We start from the raw sequence: 22,466 nt of genomic DNA on the forward strand, positions 1-22,466 counted from the left end.
GGCGTTCTAGCGCATGTCCTACATCTATTGTTGGACATTGCTCTGCCCATGTGGCCTACTCCGCTTACTCCATCACCTAGCAGTAAGACTTGCACCAGCAACTTCAACACAGCCAGGGGGAAAAGACAGTAGGCTGTTCTCAAACTCATCATTTTGGGGGACAAGTTCCATACTGCTCAAGAGCTGTGGACAAGGAATAAACGAGACTGATGAGTGGTTGGTGCTGCTGGACCTAAATCCAGGCCTGGTGGTGTGCAATAACAGGCGAAATCTGGTAGCACCTCTAGGCGTAGCTGGTTTGACCACATCCCTTGCCTGGCACATGTGTCAAGTTTAGTGGTGCATCTTTCTTAAAAATTACCCATATGTGAGAGGTCGTCTGTGCATGATTATGGCGTTCACACCCTGCAGCTGCTCGACGGTCTGCACTGCAGCGTCACTTTTGCCTTCTCGCTCAGCGCCTCATATGCGACATATCAACAAGGTGGAACTCAAAAGTTGCATACGCTGTAGAGGCTGTGCGAGCAGAAGCAATACTGGAGTTTCAGCTGCAGCACGCACGGGTGAGTAGTTCTGTGGAACAACACTTCACCATGTCGTGAACACAACAGGGTGGCACTCAAAGTAGCTCACAGGCATCACTGGAGCATGGCAGGGAGGACATAGACCATACACCTCCCACAGAGGACAGTTTGTCTTTGCCTCTGGGCAGCCTGGCATGAATTATTATTTATATACCATCATTAATTCCATGGTGCTGTCAATGAGAAAGGGGTTACATACAGGGTTATAGATATCATTTACAGTGAACAAATTTACAATGACAGACGGGTACAGAGGGGAGAGGACCCTGTCCTTGCGGATTTATGTTCTATGGGATAATGGGAAAGAGACAGAAGGTCGGGGGTGCAGCAGCTCTGGTGGTGGGGAGGCGGCAGAATGGTTATTGCAGGCTGTAGGCTTTCCTGAAGAGATGGGTTTTCAGTTTCTGTCTGAAGGATCCGAGGGTGGTGGCACTAGTGGCTAATCAGACGTGTTGAGGTGTTGAATTCCAGAGGATGGGGGATATTGGGGAGAAATCTTGGAGGCAGTTGTGTGAGGAATGAATAAGTGTGGAGGAGAGTAGGAGGTCTTGGGAGGATCGAAGATTACGTGAGGGAAGATATTGGGAGAATAGTTCAGAGATATAGGGAGGGTACAGGTTGTGGATGGCTTTGTAGGTCAGTGTTAGTAGTTTGAACTGGATTCGTTGGGGAATTGGGAGCCAGTGGAGGGATTTGCAGAGGGGAGGAGAGAGGTGGATTAGCCGGGCAGCAGAGTTGAGGACAGACTGGAGTGGTGCAAGAGAGTTAGCAGGGAGGCCACAGATGAGGGTGTTGCAGTAGTCGAGGCGAGAGATGATGAGGGCATGCACAAGCGTTTTAGTAGATTGAGGGCAGAGGAAGGGACGGATTCTGGCAACATGTTTGAGTTGGAGGCGACAGGAGGTGGCAAGATTTTGGACGTGCGGTTTGATGGACAGGGCAGAGTCGAGAGTTAGGCCGGCGTCACACTAGCGAGTTTTACGGATGTATGAGAAGTGTAGAAAATACGGATTGCACACGGTACAATGATTCTCTATGGCCCAGCTCCTATCTGCCGTATTTTATAGATCCGTATTATACGGTCTTTTACGGCCGTAGAAAATCGCAGCATGCTGCGTTTGTCAGCGTATTGCGCAAAAAAAAAAAATCGCCAATGAAAGTCTATGGGGGCGAGAAAAATACGGATTACACACGGACCAACAGTGTGTCTTGCGAGAAAGACGCAGCGGTGTTCTATAGAAAAGCCGGCAATTCAGTGCGGTGTACAGTTAAATCACACTGACAGGTTAGAATAGAATAGCTAAAATAAATGTCTATACATAGTATAGGGATATATATATATGTCAGTGAGACACATATATTAATATATATATATATATATATATATATATATATTTCATGCAGCGCTAGATAGCAGAAAAGCCGGTAATTCAATTGCCGGCTTTTCCTATCTCCTTCCCCAACCCGACATGATATGAGACATGGTTACATACAGTAAACCATCTCATATCTCTTCTTTTATTACATATTCCTCTTTAGTAATGTAAGAAGTGTCTTGGTGTAAAATTTGGGGGCTCTATCTATTAAATTAAAGGGTAAAATTGCGGAAAAAATTGTTGTGGGCCCCCATGCAATTTTCTCCGCCAGAGTGGGAAAGCCAGTGACTGAGGGCAGATATTAATAGCCTGGAGAGGGACCATGGTTATTGCCCCCCCCCCTGGCTAAAAACATCTGACCCCAGCCACCCCAGAAAAGGCACATCTGGAAGATGCGCCTATTCTGGCACTTGGCCACTCTCTTCCCATTCACGTGTAGCGGTGGGATATGGGGTAATGAAGGGTTAATGCCACCTTGCTATTGTAAGGTGACATTAAGCCAAATTAATAATGGAGAGGCGTCAATTATGAAACCTATCCATTATTAATCCAATACTAGTAAAGGGTTAAAAAAACACACATTATTAAAAATTATTTCATTGAAATAAAAACAAAGGTTGTTGTAATAATTTATTCTACGCTCAATCCATCTGAATGAAGACCCTCGCTCTGTAACAAAGTAAAAATAATAAACCAACAATATACATACCTTCCGAAGATCTGTAAGGTCCCACGATGTAAATCCATCTGAAGGGGTTAAAACATTTTGCAGCCAGGAGCTCTGCTAATGCAGCGCTGCTCCTGCCTGCAAAACCCCGGGGAATGAAGGTAAAGTAGGTCAATGACCTATATTTACCTTCATTCGCGGTGAGGCGCCCTCTGCTGGCTGTTCCTGGAGCGTGGGAACTTTCCTAGAAAGCTCCCAGGCTCGAGTTCATATGAGGACAACCAGCAGAGGGCGCCCTCATATGAACGGCCAAATTTTGCATATACACACTACTAACATTAGTAGTGTGGAATATGCCAAAAAATGGGGATATGAGATGGTTTACTGTATGTAAACCATGTCTCATCATGTCGGGTTTAGGAAGGAGATAGCAAAAGCCGGTGATTGAATTACCGGCTTTAAAGCTATCTCGCGCTGTATGAAATATTAATATATATATATATATACATATACTGTATGTGTCTACTGACATATATATAGACAGTATATATGTTTTTTGTTTGTTTTTTTAAACATGGATCCCCTGTATAGCCGTATGTCGGTTTTGCAAGCCTGTGAGAAAAACACGCAGTACAGATGCCATACGGATTACATACGGAGGATGCCATGCGCAAAAAACGCTGAAACACCCTGCCTACGGAGGAGCTATGGACCACTATTTTGGGGACATTTCAGCGTATTACGGCCATAATATACAGACCGCATTGTCTTACGCTGAGTGTGACGCCGGCCTATGGCTGATAGACACTTCTGCTGGTTGTCCTCATATGACCTCGAGCGTGGGAACTTTTCAGAATATTCTCCCAGCCTCGAGGTCATATGAGGACAACCAGCAGAGGGCGCATCACCGCGAATGAAGGTAACTACAGGTCATTGACCTACTTTCCATTCATTCGCTGGGGTTTTACAGGCAGGAGCACAGCTGCATTATAGCAGAGCTCCTGCCTGTAAAATATTTTAACCCCTTCGGATGGATTTACATCGTGGGACGTGACAGATCATCGGAAGGTATGAGATATTGTTGTTTTTTATTTTTCCTTTGTTACAGAGTGAGGGTCTTCAGGTGGATTACCAGGATAATAAAATATTCCAACAACCTGTGTTTGTATTTCATTAAAAGACTTTGTAATAATGTGTGTGTTTTAACCATTTCATACAATTGGATTAATAATGGATAGGTGTCATAATTGACGCCTCTCCATTATTAATCTGGCTTAATGTCACCTTACAATAGCAAGGTGACATTAACCCTTCATTACCCCATATCCCACTGCTACACGGGAATGGGAAGAGAGTGGCCAAGTGCCAGAATAGGCGCATCTTCCAGATGTGCCTTTTCTGGGGGCAGATGTTTTTAGCCAGGGAGGGGGCCAATAACCATGGACTATCTGCCCTCAGTCACTGGCTTTACTACTCTGGTGGAGATATGAAATAGGAAATATCTATCCGATGATTTCTAGGTAACTATAAAATACACTTAAGATTATATACCTTTGATGTTCGCTGTTCACCTTGGTGTAGTATTTCATCTGATTGTGAGGCACTGTTTTAATATTTATATGTTGTTTTATGTATGTTAAATAAAGATTTTGTCTTAAAGAATACACTTCGTGACTAGGGTTTATTACGTTATGGTCAATATGTTTATATTGAGCTTGGAATGTGGCCCATTGGTAACCTGAGGAAATGGGTTGGTGCGTTTTGTTCATTCATTGTATGTAAACCATGTCTCATATCATGTCGGGCTTAGGAAGGAGATAGCTTTAAAGCCGATAATTCAATTGCCGGCTTTTGCTATCTCGCGCTGGATGAAATATTAATATATATACATATATGTGTCTACTGACATATATATATATATATATATATATATGTATAGACAGTATATATGTTGTTACGATTTTTTGAGCACATGGATCCATTGTATGTCCATAGGTCGGTTTTGCAAGCCTGCAAGAAAATCTCGCAGTACGGATGCCATACGGATTACATACGGAGGATGCCATGCGCAAAATACGCTGATACACCCTGCCTACGGAGGAGATACGGACCACTATTTTGGGCACTTTTCTGCGTATTACGGCCGTAAATTACGGACCGTATTGTCTTACGCCGAGTGTGACCACGGCCTAAGGGTGGCATGGAAGCCACCACCTGTGAGGTCACTGGAGATTACAGTTTGCGGTTATCTCAGAACCCTCTGAGCTGTCAACTGTCACTTGAGGTGAACTCAAGGAGCACAGTGACCGGCAATATGCATAACCTGGCGGAAACATTGTAGTAGGTTGGATTGCCGGACTGCCCCCTGCGTGACACAGGGGCACTACAGTACGGAAGTCCGACAGTGAACCAGTGGAATCATTACAGTGCATCAGATGGTGAATCACTGTTGGACTGCGTTGCCCACTAGAATTTGTTACATACAGCAAGCTAAATCTAAGTGGGCAGAAGGACCTGGTGTTTTAGCTTACTAAGCTTAGCTTACTAAGGCTAGGGTCACATTGCGTTAGGGCAGTCCGTTTAGCGCATAGCGCTATGGACTGCGCTAACGCAATGTCCCAAAAGGGATCGCATTAGCCGATCCCGCTAGCGCAGATCCCCGATCTGCGCTAGCGAGGAACGGACCGCGAACGCTGCAAGCAGTGTTCGCGGTCCGACACTCAAATGACGGCACATCGCTAGCGCACGCCCAATGTGGGCGTGCGCTAGCGATGCGTTCGCCATTACAGGCTATGGCGGCGTTAACGGACTACGTTACACCGCGTTATGCCGCGGTGTAACATAGTCAATTAATCGCGGTCACATAACGCAATGTGACCCTAGCCTAAGTCTGGTATTAAACCACTTCAAGAGACCTGGTCCTTTATCCCACTTGGATTTAGCTTTCTCACAGTGAGCAGGCTAAATTCAAGTTGGCAGAAGGACCTGGTCCTTTAGCCTGCTAGATCTAGTAGATCATCTTTCGTCGCAATGCGTCGGGCCGACGTACCGACGGACGTTGTGAAAGTTTTGCACGACGTGGGCAGCGGATACAGTTTTTCGACGCATCCGCTGCCCATTCTGCAGTCTGGGGAGGAGGGGGCGGAGTTTCAGCCGCGCATGCGCGGTCGAAAATGGCGGACGAGATGTACAAAAACACGTTACATTGAACATTTTTTTGTGACGACGGTCCGCCAAAACACGACGGATCCGTAGCACGACGGACGCAACATGTGGCAATTCGTCGCGATCCGTCGCTAATACAAGTTTATGGTTAAAAAAACGCATCCTGCGAGAACATTTGCAGGATCCGTTTTTGCCCAAAATGACGGATTGCGACGGATTGCAAGAAAAGGAAGTGAGAAAGAGGCCTTAGCCGAATGGGATTTAGCTTTCTCACAGAGAGCAGGCTAAATTCAAGCTGGCAGAAGGACCTGGTCCTTTAGCCTCCTATAGTATTAAAACACTCACAGGCACCTGGTCCTTTAGCCAACTGGGATTTAGTTTTCTCACAGAGACCAGGATAAATCCAAGTTGAAAGAAGGACCTGGTCCTTTAGCCTGCTAGGTCTAGTATTAAAACACTCACACACTCACAGGGACCTGGTCCTTTAGCCGACCGTGATTTAGCTTTCTCACAGAGAGCAGGCTAAATTCAAGCTGGCAGAAGGACCTGGTCCTTTAGTCTGCTAGATCTAGTATTAAAACACTCACAGTGACCTGGTCATTTAGCCAACTGGGATTTAGCTTTCTCACAGAGAGCAGGCTAAATCCAAGTTGGCAGAAGGACCTGGTCCCTTAGCCTGCTAGATTTAGTGTTAAAACACTCACAGGAACCTGGTCCTTTAGCCGACCGGGATTTAGCTTTCTCACAGAGAGCAGGCTAAATTCAAGTTGGCAGAAGGACCTGGTCCTTTAGCCTCCTATAGTATTAAAACACTCACAGGGACCTGGTCCTTTAGCCAACTGGGATTTAGCTTTCTCACAGAGAGCAGGCTAAATCCAAGTTGGCAGAAGGACCTGGTCCCTTAGCCTGCTAGATCCAGTGTTAAAACACTCACAGGGACCTGGTCCTTTAGCCGACCGGAATTTAGCTTTCTCACAGAGAGCAGGCTAAATTCAAGTTGGCAGAAGGACCTGGTCCTTTAACCTACTAGATCTAGTATTAAAACACTCACAGGGACCTGGTCCTTTAGCCGACCGGGATTTAGCTTTCTCACAGAGAGCAGGCTAAATTCAAGTTGGCAGAAGGACCTGGTCCTTTAACCTACTAGATCCAGTATTAAAACACTCACAGGGACCTGGTCCTTTAGCCAACTGGGATTTAGCTTTCTCACAGAGAGCAGGCTAAATCCAAGTTGGCAGAAGGACCTGGTCCCTTAGCCTGCTAGATCTAGTGTTAAAACACTCACAGGGACCTGGTCCTTTAGCCGACCGGGATTTAGCTTTCTCACAGAGAGCAGGCTAAATTCAAGTTGGCAGAAGGACCTGGTCCTTTAACCTACTAGATCTAGTATTAAAACACTCACAGGGACCTGGTCCTTTAGCCGACCGGGATTTAGCTTTCTCACAGAGAGCAGGCTAAATTCAAGTTGGCAGAAGGACCTGGTCCTTTAACCTACTAGATCTAGTATTAAAACACTCACAGGGACCTGGTCCTTTAGCCGACCGGGATTTAGCTTTCTCACAGAGAGCAGGCTAACTCCAAGTTGGCAGAAGGACCTGGTCCCTTAGCCTGCTAGATCTAGTGTTAAAACACTCACAGGAACCTGGTCCTTCAGTCTGCTAGATCTAGTATTAAAACACTCACAGGGACCTGGTCCTTTAGCCGACCGGGATTTAGCTTTCTCACAGAGAGCAGGCTAAATCCAAGTCGGCAGAAGGACCTGGTCCATTTGGCCAATAGTTATAGAATTGACCCCTTCACAACGCATGATGTAGTTGCATCATATATCATAAAAATATATAAAAAAAAAATATCACTTTTGCTCCATTTAAAAAAAAAAAATTGGAAATTTGGAATTGACGTGTTCAGAAAGGTCTGACCAATCAAAATGTAAAATAATCTGATCAGTAAACGGCACAAAGAGAAAAAAACTCGAAACGCCATAATGACTTTTTTTTGGTTGCCGCAACATTGTAATAAAATAAGAGGTGATCAAAACATGGTATCCGCGCCAAAATGGTATCAATAAGAACGTCCCGCCAAAATAAAAAAAAATCCCAAAGGCGATGTGGATGGAAAAATAAGTTATGGGCAGGAAAAAAAATATTAAAAAAATGAAAATCGCCGGAGAGTTAAATCACTCCTAGATGCATGCATGGAAAAAAAATCTGTGGTTGTGTGATCTACAAGTTACGTCATATATCATAAAAATATAAGAAAAAAAAAATATCGCTTTTGCTCCATTAAAAAAAAATAAATAAATTGGGAATTGATGTGTTCAGAAAGGTCTGACCAATCAAAATATAAAATAATCTGATTGGTAAACGGCATAACGAGAAGTAAACTCGAAACGCCATAATTACGTTTTTTTTTGTCGCCGCAACATTGCAATAAAATGAAATAAGAGGTGATCAAAACATGGTATCCGCGCCAAAATGGTATCAATAATAACGTCCCGCCAAAATAAAAAAAAAAAATCCCAACGGCGATGTGGATGGAAAAATAAGTTATGGGCAGGAAAAAAAATATTAAAAAACGGAAAATCGCCCGAGGGTTAAAACACTCCTAGGTGCATGCATGGAAAAAAATCTGTGGTCGTGTGATCTACAAAAATGATCACCAGAAAATAAAACGGGACGCGGATGAGATTGGCGCAGAATATTGTACACACTGGGATTAAGGGGAAAATTCTTGCGTATAATTGTCACATATAAATAAATGTGTGATCAGATGTCATATTTAGTCTGCGGCTCAAAAAAAATCACATCACAGTATTCATATATATCTATATACAGTAAGGGGCCTTCTGTCTACTTGGATTTAGCATTCTTATATAGAGCAGGATAAAACCAAGTCGGCTAAAGGACCTGGTCCCTCTGCCAACTAGGAAATAGCCGACTCTGTGTGAGAAAGCTAAATCCCAGTGCACAGAAGGACCTGGTCCCTTAGCCGACTGGGATTTAGCTTTCTCTATACTGAGCCGGCTAAATCCAAGTCGGCAGAGGGACCAGGTCCTTTAGCCGACTTGGATTTAGCCACAACCCTTTTCTGACCACACCTCTCTCTCTTCCTCTCTGCCCCCAGCAGTCACATGATCCTTTCTGTCCAGGGCAGAATATCTTCCCCCCAACAACCCAGCTGTCTGACTAAGTGGTTCCAGGTAAGGAGCAGGGAAAGCAACCTCCATACACATAGATCATATGATGCTCTGCAATATCCTATAATATTGTGGAATGGCCAAGATGGCGATCACTATAATCTAACACAGACTGATCCCAACACTGCTAGGCCAACCAATAAACCAACCAATAAAATATATCAACTATGCACACCAAATAATGATCAGACAACAATGTAGGCGACTTTCTCATCAATGTATAGTAGATCTGTATGCCAAGGTGGAAGGCGAGCGTCTTCTGTACATACAACTGAACCAACAAACACAGGGAGGCCATGTCAAAAGCGTGGTCTGATGGAGGATGGTCCACACTGGGACATGACATTGCAGGAGGCGTCCCTCACTCGCTTTCCACCTCATCTTCTAACCTGCTCCTTATAATAACTACAACCTGTGCACCTTCCAATCCCCGACTCTGTGGGACAAATACACAGAATATCCTAGAGAAGATCTTCATAGAGAGCACAGGAGAGGTAATCCGGACTTAGACATCAATGTCACTGCCGACAGATTCACCACAGTCCTCCTGACTCTAGAAGAAAGGAGCCGATGTATCAGTAGTGACCCTCTAATAGCATCAGGTTACCGCCACCAGCTCCACCAGCCTCTGTGTTATGGGGGAGATATTCTGGGAGAGAAAAGCCAGGATTTGGGAAAGGTGAGAGGATTTGTCCCAGTAAATAAGCCTCTTCTGGTTGATGACCACAGATCGGGGTATTTGGCAATTATGGCTCAGATTCCAGGTGGGAATAGGAGACGGTTTTCCTTGTTGCCCAGGAGGTTCCAGTAAAACATTCTTATTAATTTGCTGCTCTCAGAAATTCCCTCCATCAATAACATTGCTCCGGCCGCTGCATCGTCTGGGGTTGTGGCCGCTCTCTTAGATGGAGGCGCACGGCTCAGTCAGCACTAGGATTACCCCTGAATCCAGCGCTCTTGGAATCTCCCGTCTGTAATATCACTAAGGTCTATGAAAGATCTGGGGGGGATCCAATCACTTAATGGGGGGGAATTGTTCTACTTTTTGCAACATTACCTGTTCTTAAAGGAGCAGCACCAGCAGACGAGCTGAATACTTGTCAGCACAGCAGAGTCCTGCATACACTGAGGCCCCTGATCATGTGACCCCTGACTCCTCCCCTCCTGTGACCTATCACAGGTCCTGTGCACACAGAAAAGCAATATATGTGGAGTAGTGAGGCTCTGGGGGTTGAGGTAAGCGCTGGAGATTCCCCATTACTGAGGTGGAACATTAACCCCTTCAGCACTGAGACTCTTTTGGGGTCTCTGTGTGGTGAGAGCAGTGATGTGGAGCTTACTCTTTGCCATGTGGGGTTTTTTTTTTGCCTTCCTCTGGATCAACATGTTAGGGCAGCAGTGGGCAATTAATTTTGCCATGGGGCCACATGAGAAAGTGGGATGGTTTTAGAGGGCCGAACTAATATAATTACTGTATTTTTCGGACTATAAGGCACACCCCAAATTTGGGGTGAAAATTGCAGAAAAAAAGATTTTTTATAAGATGGGGGTCCATCTTATTGTCCGAATTTACAGTATCTTACGGTAAGAGTCTTACCTGAGGGCTGGCAGTGGCAGAGCAGGGTCACAGGAGACATGGTGTCGGCAGAGGTGGGGTGATGCGGTATGGCGTGCACCTGAGCAGGGTCCCTTCCTGCTTAGGCGGGCGACGCCACGGCCTGGTGTCCGTGGGGGGGTTGCAGCAGTGGAGGTGCGGCAGCAGAGGTGCGGTATGGCGTGCGCAGGGACCCTTCCACCGGTGAGGTGACGCAGCGGCCCGGAATGCAATGTGAGCAGCAGAGCCGGGTTGAATATCGGTGGTGGCGGCCATCTTCCCGAGGCCGCGCGTGTGCAGATAGAGGGCTCAGCTTCACGGGGCTTCAGGAAAATGGCCGTGGGAGGCCGCGCGTGCGCAGATGGAGATCGCGGCGGCCATTTTCCTGAGGCCGAGATCTAAATCTGCAAACTTGGCTTCAGGAAAATGGCCGCTGCGATCTCCATCTGCGCACGTGCGGCCTCCCGTGGCCATTTTCCTGAAGCCCCGTGAAGCAGAGCACTCCATCTGCGCACGCGCGACCTCGGGAAGATGGCCGCCGCCAACGATAAACAGGTAATCAACCTGGCCTTCACTCCAGCGGTCCTCCTCAGAAGCGGCTGGCCGAGCGGTGCCGGGGGTGGCTGTCAGAAGTGACAGCTAGCTAGGTCTGTGTTAGGGCATGTTAGGTTAGGCTATGGGTTGAACTAGATGGACTTAAAGTCTTCCTTCAGCCTTAATAGCTATGTTACTATGTTACACAGGCGTAGCTAGGGTTTTGGTTCAGGAAGGGTGAAGCTTCTGAGTGGGCCCCTAACCAGGTAACCTTGATTACAACTCGGTGACGCCCCCTAAGGCCGGGATCACACACACACGTGAGATACGGCAGAGTCTTGCATCGTAATCCCCGGCCCTGCCGCCTGCACTCCGGAGCGGAGCTTTTGGCTCCATGTATTGCTATGCGGCCGCACGCTCCGGAGGGCAGGCGGCAGGGCTGGGGATTACTATACGAGACTCGGCCGTATCTCGCATGTGTGTGATCCCGGCCTAATACTGGAGGAGAATCTCAGCAGATGACCGCGCTGTTACTGAAAATAATCTCTATATAAAGACCAACATGGATATTAGCGCCATATGGTCAGTGGTAGATACCAGTCATACGGAACATATATGAGATCACAGCACAGTTATAGATGGTGACTTACCACTGATGTTCTTTTTGATGGAATCGTTCACTTTTCCCGTCTTTTCCATCTGGCCCAGACCGACATGACTTCTACCAGCCAGGACTCGCCTGCAGAGAATACAACAAAGACACGTTTCGCTTCTCATATTCCAGCCCCATCACAATCTATTCCCAACCGGCACAAACTCCTCATCCTGCTGATGCCCCAATACTGAGCCCCTGCTGCTGTATGTGTCCCTATTACTGCCCCTGATACCCCAATACTGAGCCGCTGCTGCTGTATGTGTCCCTATTATTGCACCTGATACCCCAATACTGAGCCGCTGTTGCCGTATGTGACCCTATTACTGCACCTGATACCCCAATACTGAGCCACTGCTGCCGTATGTGTCCCTATTACTGCACCTGATACCCCAATACTGAGCCGCTGAGGCTGTATGTGTCCCTATTACTGCACCTGATACCCCAATACTGAGCCGCTGCTGCCATATGTGTCCCTATTACTGGTTCTCTGTGCCTTCTAAATTCTAAAGCAACCCTCTAGAATATAGTAATGCCAGGTGCAAGAGCCCTAGAAAAGAGTACCCACATTTTTCCCCCTAAAAAGTAATAATTCCTCCTGTGTGCCCCTTTGACAGTCACAGTAACCTGAGTTCCCCTATAATTATTATTATTATTTATTGTTGTAGCGCCATTTATTCCATGGCGCTTTACATGTGAGGAGGGGTATACATAATAAAAACAAGTACAATAATCTTAAACAATACAAGTCATAACTGGTACAGGAGGAGTGAGGACCCTGCCCATGGGGGCTCACAATCTACAAGGGATGGGTGAGGATACAGTTGGTGAGGATAGAGCTGGTCATGCAGCAGTTTAGTCGATCGGTGGTTACTGCAGGTTGTAGGCTTGTCGGAAGAGGTGGGTCTTCAGTTTCTTTTTTAAAGGGACTCTGTCACCTGAATTTGGAGGGAACAATCTTCAGCCATGGAGGCGGGGTTCTCGGGTGTTTGATTCAACCTTTCCTTACCCGCCGGCTGCATGCTGGCTGCAATATTGGATTGAAGTTCATTCTCTGTCCTCCGTAGTACACGCCTGTGCAAGGCAATCTTGCACAGCGCAGGCATGTACTATGGAGGACAGAGAATGAACTTCAATCCAATATTTCAGCCAGCATGCAGCCGGCGGGTAAGGAAAGGGTGAATCAAACACCCGAAAACCCCGCCTCCATGGCTGAAGATTGTTCCCTCCAAATTCAGGTGACAGTGTCCCTTTAAGGTTTCGATGGTAGGCGAGAGTCTGATGTGTTGTTGTAGAGGGTTCCAGAGTAGGGGTGATACGCAAGAGAAATCTTGTATACAATTGTGAGAAGAGGAGATAAGAGGGGAGTAGAGAAGGAGATCTTGTGAGGATCGGAGGTTGCGTGTAGGTAAGTAACACTGCAACACTGCAAAAACGCTAGTGCATGCCCTTATCATCTCCCGCCTCGACTACTGCAACCTCCTACTCTCTGGACTCCCCTCTAGCACTCTGGCACCACTCCAATCCATCCTACAATGTGCTGCCCGACTAATCCACCTGTCCCCCCGCTATTCCCCAGCCTCTCCCCTGTGTCAAGCCCTTCACTGGCTTCCTATCGCCCATAGACTCCAGTTCAAAACCCTCACACTGACATACAAAGCCATCCACAACCTGTCTCCTCCATACATCTGTGACATGGTCTCCCGGTACCTACCTACACGCAACCTCCGATCCTCCCAAGACCTCCTTCTCTACTCCCCTCTCATCTCTTCTTCCCATAACCGCATCCAAGACTTCTCCCGTGCTTCCCCCATACTCTGGAACTCTCTACCCCAACACATCAGACTCGCGCCTACCATAGAAACCTTCAAAAAGAACCTGAAGACTCCTCTCTTCTGACAAGCCTGCAGTGATCCTCAACCTACTGAACAGCCGCACAGCCAGCTCTTCCCTCACCTAGTGTATCCTCACCCACCCCCTGCAGACGGTGAGCCCTCGCGGGCAGGGTCCTCCCTCCTTATGTACTCGGGTGCCTTGTTATCTGCTCATGTTTAATGTATTTGTCTATATTTGCCCCGTATTCACATGTAAAGCGCCATGGAATAAATGGCGCTATAAAAATGTATAATAATAAATAAAAAGTGCCCACTTTACAGTTTATAATGTCCCGAGACTCCCCCCTGTACAGCTCCCCTATACACAGTATGATGCTCTCTTATACACAGTATAATGCCCCCTCACTGTATATATACTGACCCCTTAGTATCCCCCAAACGGTTTGATAGCTCCAACCGTGTATCTCCACACTGTATGATGGCCCCCTAGATAGCCTCCATATAGTATAATGCACCAGACAATCCTCAATATAGTCCTCAATATAGTATAATGCACTCCCCATAGGCAGACTCTATATAGTATAACACACTCTCCATAGGCAGATTCTATATAGTAGAATACACTCCCCATAAGCAGACTCTATAGTATAATGCAGTCCTTAAAGGGCCACTGTCACCCCCCTGCAGCCGTTATTAACTAAAAGAACCACCTTGTGCAGCAGTAATGCCGCATTCTAACAAGGTGGCTCTTTTAGTTTTGTGTTCAGGTATTACTAAAATAAAGCGTTTTGAAACTTTGCAAAAATACCTGTCTTTGTCCACAGAGGCGGGTCCTCAGCCCCCAGTTTGAAGGGTATTCTGCCGTCACTCACATTCTCAGGGGCTTTCGGCGCCGCCCCCTCCGCGCTGTTTTCTTTTCAAATGCGGCGCCGGCGCTGTGTAAATATTTGTGGGGCAGGCACAGTAAGCTCTGGCGGTCTGACATCCCAGCCAGGCTTGGAGACTGCGCCTGTGCGGGCAGTGTGGCCACCCACCTCGGTAGTCCCTGCCCCGCACTGTGTTATGCATTGTGCATAGTGCGGTGCTAGGATTCCTGGGCATGCGCACTGCGCTTCTCAGCCTGTCACCCAGGTCCCCCGCCCCCCGCCTTACAGCGTCTTTATACTGTAATCAGCTGATCGTGCCTCCTCCTTCTCTCACTGGCAGTCGCCGGGAAAGAACCAACATTGGCAACTTGCCTGCTAGCTGGTGTGTGTTTTTTCTAGGTGTTTTCTTTAGGTGTATGGATATGTTACTAAATTGGTGGTGAAATTTACCCAGCGAGAATGAAAGTTATATACTGATGTGGACATAACTTATACCGCACTGTGGATGCATATTGGTTGTTGGGGGCATTAGACCACACTGCAGCTGAATATACGGCATATGTGCGGCATAATGCTTCCCAATATCTCCGTATATTCAGCTGCAGTGTGGTCTAATGCCCCCCAACAACCAATATGCATCCACAGTGCGGTATAAGTTATGTCCACATCAGTATATAACTTTCATTCTCGCTGGGTAAATTTCGCCACCAATTTAGTAACATATCCATACACCTAAAGAATACACCTAGAAAAAACACACACCAGCTAGCAGGCAAGTTTCGAATGTTGGTTCTTTCCCGGCGACTGCTAGTGAGAGAAGGAGGAGGCACGATCAGCTGATTACAGTATAAAGACGCTGTAAGGCGGGGGGCGGGGGACCTGGGTGACAGGCTGAGAAGCGCAGTGTGCATGCCCAGGAATCCTAGCCCCGCACTATGCACAATGCATAACACAGTGCGGGGCAGGGACTACCGAGGTGGGTGGCCGCACTGCCCGCACAGGCGCAGTCTCCAAGCCTGGCTGGGATGTCAGACCGCCAGAGCTTACTGCGCCTGCCCCACAAATATTTACACAGCGCCGGCTTTGAAAAGAAAACAGCGCGGAGGGGGCGGCGCCGAAAGCCCCTGAAAATGTGAGTGATGGCAGAATACCCTTCAAACTGGGGGCTGAGGACCCGCCTCCGTGGACAAAGACAGGTATTTTTGCAAAGTTTCAAAACACTTTATTTTAGTAATACCTGAACACAAAACTAAAAGAGCCACCTTGTTAGAATGCGGCATTACTGCTGCACAAGGTGTTCTTTTAGTTTATAACGGCTGCAGGGGGTGACAGTGGCCCTTTAAAGGGAACCTGTAACCAGTTTTGGCTTATATAAGTTACGGCCATCAACTTTCAGGGCTGATATAGAGCATTCTATAATGCTGTATATCTGCCCCCAACCCGACCTGTAAGAGCAGAAAAAGACCTTTTATTATAATCACCTGTAGGGCAGCCCAGTCTGAGGGATGTCGCAGGTCAAAGAGCCCCGGCATCTGCGCACTGCAGTACTTTGCTCTGCCCTCAACAGGGCAGATAAGTACGCCTGCGCAGGAGCGCGATGTCGGGGAGCCTGTGTGGATGAAGCAGTGATGCATCATCCACATGAAGCAAGCAGGAGGACGGTGATCATAAGAAGATGGGATGCGCTGGGCCAAAAAGAGCGACACCCCTCGGACCAGACTGCCCCATAGGTGAGTATAATAAAAGTTATTTTTCTTCTGTTACAGGTCGGATTGGGGGCTACACAGCATTATAGAATGCTGTAGATAAGCCCTGAAAGGTGATGGTTGTATCTCTTATCGGCCAAACCTGGTGACAGGTTCCCTTTAATATAATGCACCCCCATAGGCCGCCTCTATAATATATTGCAGCCCCAAACATAATGCAACCCTATAGGCATTCTCTATAGCATTTTTCAGCCCCTAATATAATTCACCCCCATAGGCAGCCTCTAGCATAATGCACCCCCATTGGCAGCCTCTATAGTATAATTCAGCCCCTAATATACAGCACCCCAAAGGCAACCTCCATAGCATAATTCAGCCCCTAATATAATGCACCCCATAGGCAGCCTCTGTAGCATAATGCAGCCTTTAATATAAGGAACCTCCCATAGACAGCCTCTATAGCATAATTCAGCCCCTAATATAATGCACCCCCATATGCAGCCTCTATAGTATAATTCAGCCCCTAATATAATGCACCCCCATAGGTAGACTCTATAGCATAATGCAGCCTTAATATAGTGCACCCCGATAAGCAGCCTCGATAGCATTATACAGCCCTAATACTGTATAATGCACCCCCATAGGAAGCCTCTATAGCATAAATCAGCCCCTAATATAATGCACTCCCATAGGCAGCCTCTATAACATAATGCAGCCTTTGATATAATGCACCCCCATAGGCAGCCTCTATAGCATAATGTGGCCCTTAATATAATGCACCTCTGTAGGCAGCCTCTATATCAGTGTTCCCCAACTCCAGTCCTCAAGAGCCACCAACAGGTCATGTTTTCAGGATTTCCTTAGTATTGCCCAGGTGATGGAATTATTGCCTGTGCAGGTGAAGCAATTATCACCTGGGAAATACTAAGGAAATCCTGAAAACATGACCTGTTGGTGGCTCTTGAGGACCGGACTTGGGGAACACTGCTCTATAGCATAATGCAGCCTCTAATAGAATGCACCCCCATAAGCAGCCTCCATAGCATAATGCAGCCCCTAATATAATGCACCTCTATAGGCAGCCTCTATAGCATAATTCAGCCCCTAATATAATGTACCCCCATAAGCAGCCTCTATAGTATAATTCAGCCCCTAATATAATGCACCCCCATAGGCAGCCTCTATAGCATAATTCAGCCCCTAATATAATGCACCCCCATAGGCCGCCTCTATATCATAATTCAGCCCCTTATATAATGCAGCCTCTATAGCATAATTCAGCCCCTACTATAATGCACCCCCATATGCAGCCTCTATAGCATAATTCAGCCTCCAATATAATGCACCCCCATAGGCAGCCTCTAGCATAATTCAGGCTCTAATATAATGCACTCCTATAGGCAGCCTCTATAGAATAATTCAGCCTCTAATATAATGCACCCCCATAGGCAGCCTCTATAGTATAATGCAGCCCTTAATATAATACACCTGCATAGGCAGCCTTTATAGTATAATGCAAATGTAACGGGGTCTGCCGTGCTGGAGTACCTCTTTCAGTACCATCCCGTGTTTCAGGAGGTCCACTCTGCTTTGGCTGGAGTCGGAATGAAGGACGCTGGCTGGAATTCCTTGATTACATGGGCGCATATAAAAGATCACTGCGTCTCCACATATTTCCAGTATAACAACACTTTACTCACAGGACACAGAATATATATCACACAGATACAGAGGGCAGGCCAATTAAAAAGCGGCAGGCCAGACATACATTACCATAGCCGCAGGTGGCCGGAGCCTGCCGATATTTACTGTGGGTATTACAAAGGTGGGGAAGGTCAAAAGGGGAATATCTTGTCCTCTCTGCCCTGGGGCGCAGCCTGTGGGCTGATGCATTAGGGACATGTATCTCACCTGGAACCTATTATACATACATATAACTGCACAACATATTCTTGGTGCGGTGGGGTTCCGTAACAGCAACCTTTAATATAATGCACCCCTATAGGCAGCCTCTATAGCATAATGTAGCCCCTAATATAATGCACCCCGATAGGCAGCCTCTATAGCATAATGCAGCCCCTAATATAATGCACCACTATAGGCAACCTCTATAGTATAATTCAGCCCCTAATATAATGCACCACTATAGGCAGCCTCTATAGCATAATGCAGCCCCTAATATAATGCAGCCTCTATAGCATAATGCAGCCCCTAATATAATGCACCACTATAGGCAGCCTCTATAGCATAATGCAGCCCCTAATATAATGCAGCCTCTATAGCATAATGCAGCCCCTAATATAATGCACCCTCATAGGCAGCCTATAGATCATAATTCAGCCCCCAATATAATGCACCCCATATGCAGCCTCTATAGTATAATGCAGCCCTTAATATAATGCACTCCTATAGGCAGCCTCTATAGCATAATTCAGCCCCCAATATAATGCACCCCCATAGGCAGCCTCTATAGCATAATTCAGCCTCTAATATAATGCACCCCCATTGGCAGCCTCTATAGTATCATGCAGCACTTATTATAATACACCCGCATAGGCAGCCTCTATAGTATAATGCAGCCCTTAATAAAATGCACCCCCATAGGCAGCCTCTATTGCATAATGCAGCCCCTAATGTAAAGCACCCCCATAGGCAGCCTCTGTAGAACAATGGAAATTTTAATATAATGCACCCCCATAGGCAGCCTCTATAGAATAATGCAGCCCTAATATAAAGCACCCCGATAAGCAGCCTCTATAGCAGTGTTCCCCAACTCCGGTCCTCAAGAGTCACCAACAGGTCATGTATTCAGGATTTCCTTATTATTGCCCAGGTGATGGAATTCTTGCCTTTCCAGGTAATGCAATTATCACCTGTGCAATACTAAGGAAATCCTGAAAATATGACCTGTTGATGGCTCTTGAGGACCGTAGTTGGAGAACACTGCTCTATAGCATAATTCACCCCCTAATATAAAGCACCCCCATAGGCAGCCTCTATAGTATAATGCAGCCCCCCATAGGCAGCCTCTATAGCATAATTCAGCCCCTAATATAATGCACCCCCATTGGCAGCCTCTATAGTATAATTCAGCCCCCAATATAATGCACCCCATATGCAGCCTCTATAGTATAATGCAGCCCTTAATATAATGCAATCCTATAGGCAGCCTCTATAGCATAATTCAGCCCCCAATATAATGCACCCCCATAGGCAGCCTCTATAGCATAATTCAGCCTCTAATATAATGCACCCCCATAGTCAGCCTCTATAACATAATGCAACCATTAATATAATGCACCCCCATTGTCAGCCTCTATATCATAAAGCAGCCCCTAATATAATGCACCCCTATAGGCAGGCTCTAGCATAATTCAGCCCCTAATATAATGCACCCCCATAGGCAGCCTCTATAGCATAATTCAGCCTCTAACATAATGCACCCCATAGGCAGCTTCTATAGTATAATGCAGCCCTTAATATAATACATCCGCATAAGCAGCCTCTATAGTATAATGCAGCCCTTAATATAATGCATCCCCATAGGCAGCCTCTATAGTATAATGCAACCTTTAATATAATGCACCCCCATAGGCAGCCTCTATAGCATAATGCAGCCCCTAATATAATGCACCCCCATACGCAGCCTGTATAATATAATGCAACCTTTAATATAATGCACCCTGTGATGCAATGACCCCTGTTACAGCTAATGGGCGCTGCGTGAACGCTTCAGGATGCACTTGGAGGCACAATTCTGATGGTGAATTAGGGACTGGCATTATTGTAAATGGCCGGTATGTTTCTCTGCGCTGTAAGCCCAAAATTATACGGTTATGCTGGGACTTATAGTTTCACAAGTGTTTGTTGTGTTTACTTATAAGGGGGGCTTATAGGGTTAGTCAAAGAGCTGGGTGGGAATTAACTAACCACACATGCACCGCCCATCCATGGGGGATGGTTACAACCATATAATGTGACTGAGGTCTGGTCACATTGTCAGAGTTTATGGACCTGAGTGGTCTGTGTTGTAGGTCCTGAAAGAGGTCAGGTCTATCTATGTTGGAAGCTCTGGCGAGTGGAGACTTCCTGAAGAGCACGCGGAGAGACCGTGGACCTGGATGGTCGGCGTTATAAGCTCCTGTGAGTGGAGACTTCCTGGAAGCACCTGAAAATATTTAGAATTGAGAGTCCTCAGTGGTTGATACCTTTTAATGGCTAACTGAAAAGATGGCAACAAATTGCAAGCTTTCAAGACTACACAGGTCTCTTCATCAGGCAAAGACTAAAACAAATTCTGAAGAATCACATATTTATGCACAACATAGCATATAAAAAAAAGGGAAAAACCATGGATATGACAGGTGACATGAAGCAGAATTACCATGGGTGATAAACAGTTACGTCCATAAATATTGGGCAAATTCTTAGATAAGGATTGTTTTATTGTCCTGTGATTTGGGTCTCTGTTGTGATGACCCCACATGGTCTGAGGGGCAAGTTCCTTAGTTGATGTAAAAAGACATAAATCCGTGTGACACATTCATTCCTGCAGTGTGAGTGTCAAAGGTCGTCATCAGTTTATATTCCCAGACTCTTCTGTCTTTCTGCGATTTGAAGCTACGTTTCAACACAAGTGTGTTCAAAGAGATATGCTCTTCTTTGCAGGGCTACTCAAAAATTCACCATTTTTAGATGTACTCTTCACACCTGAAACATATAATATAGACCTGGCCTATTTAAATGACTCTTCCCACAAATATGAAAAAAACAAAAAGAGAACAATGGAAGCATATGTCATAGGTATCTAAAAAGCAACTAATTTTATTGAGTACAAACAAAACAGATCACTATGAAATATATATATAAAACATATTCTATACCGTCCTCTGAGAGACACACATGCAAAATATAACTGCAGGCACAAGGCCATGCACAGCAACCACACCAAATCTCCAAAAAAATAGATCAATATGCACAAAAACAAGTATTAACAGGTTAATAAATGGACAGAGTACTGTATATAATTTGGAATCAGTCCAAGACAATTGACTAAGTGTCCTAAATATGTGGGGATCACTATCCCCTCACTGTAATATGCATGGATCGATATACAGGAATAGCTACCATAGAGTAAAATGCTAAGTGCTCTGTAAATTCTCTCACATAGCTGCCACTAGGGTTGAGCGACCTTGACTTTTTTAGGGTCGAGCCGGGTTTCGCGAAACCCGACTATCTCAAAAGTCGAGTCAAGTGAAATCGGCCGATTATGGCGAAAAGTCGAGGATCGACCGAAACACGAAACCCAATGCAAAGCCAATGGGATTTTTTTTTTTCTCTCTCTCTCTCCCCCCGTCCCTGAACTGAAAAGCTGGTGTTACACAGTGCAAATCGCTACAGCGCACAAGCGACAACATGGCGATAGGTCTTAGGGGCGTGGACGCCTATGTCATCACTCTGCCCACGCCCCTTCATTGGCTGAAAAAAATGGCGCCAAGCGCATCATACGAAACGCGACTTTGGCGCGAAAGTCGCGTACCGCATGGCCGACCCCACACAGGGATCGGGTCGGGTTTCATGAAACCCGACTTTGCCAAAAGTCGGCGACTTTTGAAAATGAACGATCCGTTTCGCTCAACCCTAGCTGCCACTACATAGTTAACAACACTCTAAGCAAACTGTGCATACGGGGCTGGTAGCCACACCAGGCCCCATTACTAAGCGCATATAAACAACAAGGGAGTATGGATGCAATCAGCGTCGGACTGGGGCACCGGGACACCGGAGAATCCTCCGGTGGGCCCTGCCTGCCTCCTTCATTTGTCCCTGCACAGTGCCCAGGCGCAGGCTGCCTCATTCACGCTCGCATAGTGTGTGTGATCCTCATGTCCTGTGTGAGAGAAGTGCAGCCGCGCTGCAGCTCCTTCTCCACACACACACATCACATGACATCACATCACCACCACACCACACTAGTAATAAATAATGGACCAGTCCATCACCATTCATTACCGCGCGCTCTCAGTGCTGGGCTGGCTGCAGACAGTGCAGTGGCTAGACTGTCTGCAGCCGCTGCAGTGCCGACTGTGCGCTACTGGCTGCTAGCATGCCATTGAGAGCAGGCAGCCCGTGCGCAGCGATTCGCCGCTCAGCAGACCCGGCCACGGCACCACCCCTCACCCCACCAGCACCAGTCAGGAGCGAGTCACTCAGTCTCAGTCACATGACTCCATGAGCCATTGCATTTGCATACATACATTTGCATGATGAGCATCATCCTTCCTTCATGAT

The 22,466-nt window shown here is 46.5% G+C and overlaps 1 protein-coding gene across 1 annotated transcript in view; it reads right to left on the minus strand.

The window, feature by feature from the left end:
- Positions 1 to 10,100, minus strand: part of LOC138666968 (gastrula zinc finger protein XlCGF57.1-like) — a 99,474-nt gene extending 89,374 nt beyond the window's left edge. The window contains exon 1 of the mRNA XM_069755179.1: positions 10,046 to 10,100. The gene's annotated coding sequence lies outside the window, so the exon portion shown is untranslated. The remainder of the gene's footprint in view (positions 1 to 10,045) is intronic.
- Between the last annotated feature and the right edge of the window lie 12,366 nt (positions 10,101 to 22,466).

Source organism: Ranitomeya imitator, chromosome 2 (genome assembly GCF_032444005.1).
Source record: "Ranitomeya imitator isolate aRanImi1 chromosome 2, aRanImi1.pri, whole genome shotgun sequence".
Taxonomy (NCBI): Eukaryota; Metazoa; Chordata; class Amphibia; order Anura; family Dendrobatidae; genus Ranitomeya; species Ranitomeya imitator.